General features: G+C 42.9%; 1 protein-coding gene across 1 annotated transcript in view; it reads right to left on the reverse strand.

Moving 5' to 3' along the window:
- Positions 1-6639, reverse strand: part of lzts2a (leucine zipper, putative tumor suppressor 2a) — a 42963-nt gene extending 36324 nt beyond the window's left edge. The window contains exon 1 of the mRNA XM_080449461.1: positions 6526-6639. The gene's annotated coding sequence lies outside the window, so the exon portion shown is untranslated. The remainder of the gene's footprint in view (positions 1-6525) is intronic.
- Between the last annotated feature and the right edge of the window lie 626 nt (positions 6640-7265).

The raw sequence follows: 7265 nt of genomic DNA on the forward strand, positions 1-7265 counted from the left end.
ACACACACACACACACACACACACACACACACACACACACACACACACACACACACACACACACACACACACACACACACACACACACACACACACACACACACACACACACACACACACACACACACACACACAGGGTACAGGTGTGAAGTGAGATCATTAAGTGTGTGTCTTGGCATCTCTCTGCCGTAACTGTAACACAGTTCAACTCCCCATGCTGAAACAACAGCAGCACGCAAAGCTGTGTGTGCGTGTGTGTGTGTGTGTGTGTGTGTGTGTGTGTGTGTGTGCAGGTATAGTGTGGATATAATATTCTTCTTCTTCCCACCCACACACGCACGCACGTACGTGCGCACGCACCACTGACAAGGAGACCAGACATGAGGGCTCCAGATAAAGAGGAAGATGAAGTAATGTCCTAAGAACAGAACTTCAATGAGAGAGAGAGAGACAGAGAGAGCGAAGCGGGCCAACACAATTAAAGGAAACAAACAACGTGTATCTATGTATAGACTACATTATGCTCCAAGCAGGGAAACACTCACAGGTGTGCACAGTACACAGTACACAAACTGTACGATCAAACCGATGACAAAACCATCCATCCATCCATCCACCGTATCTATTTGTACTCGTGACGTTTGGCTCCTACTTCAGACGATGACATGTTGGACAGTGATTTAAAGGGCAAGACCGCTTTCGGATCTTCAAATAGTAAAATCAGCAGGAAGTTGACATTTTTATATTTTTAAAAAACTGTATGGTTTGGTGATGTTCTATATTGTCTGAAACAGCTTTGTTTGCGTTCGTTTATGTGCTAAAAGAGTGACTTTGAGAGCTTTACCGTACAATGTAAGTCAATGAGGAGCATATTTTGAATGGCAAGGTAACTAACTACACAACCCAAACCTCTACCAAAGTGGTCTTGCCCTTTAACACATTGAATGCCAAAAACGGTCCGGACCGTTTTTCAGGATCCAAACGAGAAGTGCCGAAAACGGTCCGGACCGTTTTTGACCCAATTCTATTTTTATACATGTGGGCCACGTGGGGCGCTAAAACGAAACTTTGACATCACCCAAGGAGTTTCTGAGAAGAAGAGGCTGGATCTGGCTCCATGTAAAAAATCCTTCCGGTCGGCGTTTTCAATGTTATCTCCTTGACTAAAAGCTTAATATCTCCATTTCTTTTTAATGTGGTGAAAACGAGCCGTTTTCGATCGGCGATCACGCTGCAATGGAGGATCGTGTTAGAAATATTATTGTTCCAGGCGTTAGTCGGGAACCTCCGCCGTCTCGCACGCACGCTTTGTTTACATGCACTTCCGCGTCGGGGCTTCTACAGCACGAAACGTATAACGCAAGTGGATGGAAGAAATGCAGGCACTCAACGTATAATATTTTAATAAACCTCTGGCACCCAATGTGTTAAAACACTGCAGTCACATCTTAGAGCAGTGGTTCTCAACCTGTGGGTCGGGAACCCCAGGGAGATCCCCACATGCTTTTGGGGGGGTCCCCAGATGACAGTGAAGTGACAATTTAAGGACTTTTAAGACCTTTTAATCTAAAACAAATGGGGTAAAAACTGAAAAAAATACCATTACTGCATCAAAAGTAATCAACAAACTATACTATAAAAACTGGTCAAACATTGACCAAATTGTTAAATAATAAGACAGAGGCAACCATTATGAAAATAGCTGATCTACAAGCTCACAACGCCTCGCGTTATGAGGTTATGAGCTTGTAGATAGGCTATTTTCACAATGTTTATCTGTGAAACCGAGTCAAACTGAATGTAAATCCCTCAACTCTTACAATTCCAAGTGCTTGTCAGGGTGGGAGGTTTTGGGGGGTCGCGATCTGAAAAGGTTGAGAACCACAGACTGTCTAAGAGGATAGAACAGCATAGTGTCAGAAGGCTGCTTCTAGCCTGAGGAAAAACATAAAACCTCAAAACAACTGATAACGGCCAGAACTCACTTGATTGCAGACTTAGATTTATTACATTATTATAAATAAATCAAGCACTATCAACTAAATACTATGACATGTGTTGGGAGCAGTGACATCCCGCAACTTCTAGTTGAACTGTGATCAAGTAAATATGGTACGGTAAAGGTTAATTTGATTTATGAAGCACCTTTACATACAAGAGTTACACGGTGCTGCACAATGTAAAATCATGACATAAGAAATAATACTTAAAAATAAAGGATTTTAAAAATAGAAAACAGGATAAAACAGCTGACATTAAGAAAAACTTCACAGAAGGCAAACACATTAGAAGACAAAGTGCTTTCAAAACAACTGAGTTTTTAGCAGCTTTTTAAATCCACCAACTGACTGCATTTCTTCAATGGCCTGGGGAACGTGATTCCATAGCATGGGGGCTATTAGTTACCATTATAATTTAGCCTAGATGTGAAACAGCTACAGGGCCTTGGTCACAAGACCTTAGTGATCTCACAGTGGCCTGAGGGCTTTATATGTGACGCTTGCAAATAATAAAAAAATGTTTTAAAAAATCGCATATACAGACATGCCCAAAATAGTGATGCCAGTTTTAAAGTGTTTAAGTCTGTCTGTGGGTTTTTATCAGTATTTAACAATTGAAAAGTATTACAAAGCGCTTGTGACTAAATAATAACTACATTGAATCCACTGGAACACAGGTTAGTTTTTCCATTTCCTGAAAAGTAACGGGGTTTGGACATACATACAAGGTTTCCACCTGACAACTCAGCGACGATATATAAAAACGTGAGGATGTGGCGGTGGTTCTCAAAGTGACGTCCGGAGACCCCCAGGGGTCCTTGAGGGGGTTTCCTGGGGTTCCCAGCTAAACGGTTGAGAGTTAGTTACTGGTCTGTAACTCTGTAACTCTCAAGAGTTATGGGGGTCCGTGGCATAATGCGTAGCAAACTGGGGGTCCTTGAAATTAAAATGTTTTGAGAACCACTCTGCCCTAAAAAGCCAAAGTGCAGTAGCTACATTTTTGGACAGTGGCCCTCATTTATCAATGGAATGTAAAAACCAGCATAAATTTGAGCCCAGGAATCAGCTTACAACCACGTCCACATGTGATTTATCAAGCAGGTGTACCCTGACTATTCCAGAGTAGGATTTGTCGTTTTGTTGATAAATGTGGTGGAGCCTCGCCCCACATGTTTTTCGACATGAAGTAGCGGAATACGGCCGAGAAGAGGAACTTAAGAGGAACGTCTCCGATATGTGAAGTTACCCCACCAATCATCTCCGTGGATTCACACACAGCTACAGAGCACACAAGCCTATGTGTGGCATGGCACGTGCTATTTGCATAAACAAGGCACAGACCGATTCCTGTCACAGACACGTCCAATAAGAACACATAACACAAATAAAACAAAAATTCGACCGCATTCGTAACAGCGCACAATAAAGTGTCACGATATGTCAGAAGAATGCGGTCTGGGGAAGAAGAAAGAAATGAAAAAGATATGCATCTTCTTATTTAAATCTAGCCATAAGTAAAGATATATCCTAAACAAAAACCTGAAACATGAATTAAATAACAAATAGCCTACGTGTTGTCTGTTTCCCGTAGGCCTACGTTGTTGAATAACACCACTCACATCGTCATGATTGGAATAAGTTTGGGTTTTAATTTAACCCCCGAGCAGTGCACACTGATAGTGGACACGTGCACACTCTGCAAAATAAAGTCCTGCGTCCTCCTGTGGTCCGTGACTGACGCCACGTTTATGAGAGATAGATAGACTGGGGCTGTCATCATATGACCGTTTATAGAGTGACTGGTGAATGCATAAACATTAATGGATGAAGGCTGGTGTGTGGTGGGCACAGAGGCATTCGAGCACCGGGTTATCCTTAAACAAGGTTACACATAACTCCAAAAAGACGTAGCCTACTGTTAGGCTACCAAAGTTGGGAGACTCTCCATGTCATGAAAATGTTCTGGCTGATTGAAACATTTCAAAGCCTTTGTTAAAGGTTTGTCACTGCCGTGGTTCTCAAAGCGGGGGTCCATGACATGAAAAAAGTTTGAGAACCACTGTGTGTTACGGCACTTCAGATGTTTTTAGGGCAGTACTGGTGTAAACAGTCCCAGCTGAGGCTGTGTGGATAAGTGGTGGGACTGGGACAGACAGCCAGTGAAGGACGGGGACAGCTGCATGGGGGCTGATCTGGTCTGGGGGTTCACAGGCAGGGTGGACTGACTGACTGACTGACTGGGCAGACAGCAGGCCTGTAATGGAGCCACTGGAATGGAGAGAGAGAGAGAGAGAGGAAGACCGCTGCTGCAGTGTCGACCGCAACATTATTATCAGCTCACATAACTGACATACACTCTACACTCACTGTCTGACCCGCTTAATACGTTGCATCCCCGTGTTGATGAATAGGAGGAAATGCTGAGGCCGTCTGGAGTCAGCATTACGTGCGTGCGTGCGTGCGCGCACACACACACACACACACACACACACACACACACACACACACACACACACACACACACACACACACACACACACACACACACACACACACACACACACACACACACACACACACACACCGAAGTCCGAATACATGAATAAATAAACTGCAAATTGGGGTGGTAGTAAGTTGTTCCACACGACCTCCAATGTGTCACTTTGAAACAGGTCGTACCTTTTGAGTTGAGGCGACGAGAGATGCAGTTCAAAGAAAATTGCATTTGCTGCGAGCGAAAATTGGATTTTGTGTCAAAAGCGAGCGAACAAAAAAACAGCAGCGGCAGTGGCTCAGGGGGCGATCTGTGAACCGTAAGGTGCCCGGTTCCATCCCCACCTCTTCCTGGATTTGTGTCCGGAGTGTCCTTGAGCAAGACATTGAACCCCTAAGAGCTCCTGAGACCCGATGAGCAGTCTGGTGTCTTGAATGGCTGCCTCCGGTCGGTGTGTGAATGTTCGTAAATGGTAAATGGTGCATTTATATAGCACTTTTATCCAAAGCGCTTCACATGGATTGTGCATTACATTCACCCATTCACACACACATTCATACACCGATGGCAGAGGAAACCATGCAAGGCACCATCCTGCTCATCGGAAGCAATTAGGGGTTCAGTTTCTTGCTCAATGATACTTTGACACTAACTCTGGGGGAACCCGGGATCGAACTGGGAACCTCACAGTTCCCATCCGGCCGCTCTACCAGCCACCCCATAGCCACTGCCGTCCCCACATTTCACTTCAAGCTGAATTCATTAAGATTCCTGTGCCAGCTTAACCAATCTCAACCTTACTTACTTACCCAAATTTCCCGAACATTTTCCAGAATATATTACAAAAAAAGTTCTAAAAATAGCCAATCTACAAGCTTGCAATGCAACGCGATGGGACGTGTTGTAGATCAGGTATTTATGCTATTTGTTTTTTTAAAGACATTTCGCAGTAGGGGGGCCTCAGGCAGCCAGAGGCTATGTCTATTTATTTATTTATTTTATTTCTATTCTGCACCATAATTGATTTTCAGTTATTTAGTTTTATGCATCCTAATGTCATTGTATACTTGTGTTTCCTTTGCTTGACGTTCTGTGTAAAGCACATTGAATTGCCTTGTTGTTGAAATGTGCTACACAAATAAAAATGTCTATGTGGGGGTCCTAGGCATGGAGCGGTGTGGGAAGCCCGGCTTATAGAAGACCACTTAGTGACGTATTCCTGTCACCTCCTCCCCGTCTGGACAGACAACGGGGACCGCACGGAAACCTGTCACCCCATGACCCCTCGCCCCTTCACTCTCTGTCCCCGTGTCACATCCTGCAAACTGCCATCCATCTACCGACCAACCCAGCCCCTAAGAGGCCACTTCAAAGCCAGGGGCCACAACCCTTATTAGCATATTTGTACACTTAAGTTACTCTAAATTCGGCCAACACGGATTCAGACCATTGATCAACGTCCCAGACTCCCCAAAAGCCAAGGAGAGAAAGAGGGTTACTTCACTGGAGTATTTCCAATTGTATATACTTTTACTTCTACTCCGCTACATCTCGGAGGCAGATATTGCACTTTTACTCCACTACAATTATTTGAAAACTTTAGTTACTAGTTACTTACTGCAGGTATACATGATTACATTATAAAACATACGTCTTTAGACTTATTTTATACCTAAGCTATTTGAAAATAGCAGATCTACAAGCTGCGACACGTTGTGAGCTTGTAGATCTGCTATTTTCAAACATTCGAGTACTTTTACTTGAGGTACTTTAAGTATATTTTGATGCCAATACTTTTGTTCTTTTACTCAAGTAACATTTGAACATGGGCCTTTTACTTGTAACAGAGTATTTCTACATTGCAGTATTGATGCTTTTACTTAAGTAAAACATGTGAGTACTTTTTCCACCACTGAGAGCGAGAGAGTTAAGAGGAAGAGGGGGAACACTTGAGTAAGCAGATATTGAAGGTCAACATCATGTTTTAGTCTTGCAGAGAGGTGTGTTTTTCTGGTTCTTGTAGTCTCTTACCAGTGAGCGGGGCCCAGTCTTCTCCTCCTGGAGGTCTGGGAGAGACAGGCCGGGGCCGCAGACTTCTCATCCCCAAGACCTCACTCCTCTCCAGGCACCATCCTCCCCTCCTCCTCCTCCTACTGCTCCTGCTGCTCCGTCAGCTACACTGCTACGTACCGCTGGAAGAAATATTCAGATTTTGGACTTAAGTCAAAGTAACAATAGCACAGTGTAAAATACTTTGTCGTACAAAGTAAAACCCCTGCACCCAAAAGTACTTTTTTATGCAGAATGGCCATTTCAGAATCACAAATATCCTGTTATTGGACTATAATCATTGATCATTCACCATCAGTGGTGTAAAGTAACTAAGTACATTTACTCAAGTACTGTACCTGTGTACAATTTTAAGGTACTTTAACTTTACTGGAGTATTTCCAATTTTCAGTACTTTTACTTCTACTCCACCACATCTCAGAGGCAAATATTGTACTTTTATTCCAATACAATTATTTGGAAACTTTAGTTACTAGTTAGGCTACTTTGTAGATTTTGATGTTATTACAAAACATACATTAACAACTTCTGAGCTTGTAGATCTGCTATTTTCAAAAAAAAATTTAATGCATTTGAAAACTTGATATGGGACATTCTGTATAATGAGTACTTTTACTTTTGGTACTTTAAGTACATTTTGATGCCAATACTTCTGTACTTTCACTCAAGTACATTTTGAATTCCGGACTTTTACTTGTAAC

This window comes from Gymnoscopelus braueri, assembly GCF_963280865.1.
Source record: "Gymnoscopelus braueri genome assembly, chromosome: 14".
In the NCBI taxonomy this organism is placed as follows: domain Eukaryota; kingdom Metazoa; phylum Chordata; class Actinopteri; order Myctophiformes; family Myctophidae; genus Gymnoscopelus; species Gymnoscopelus braueri.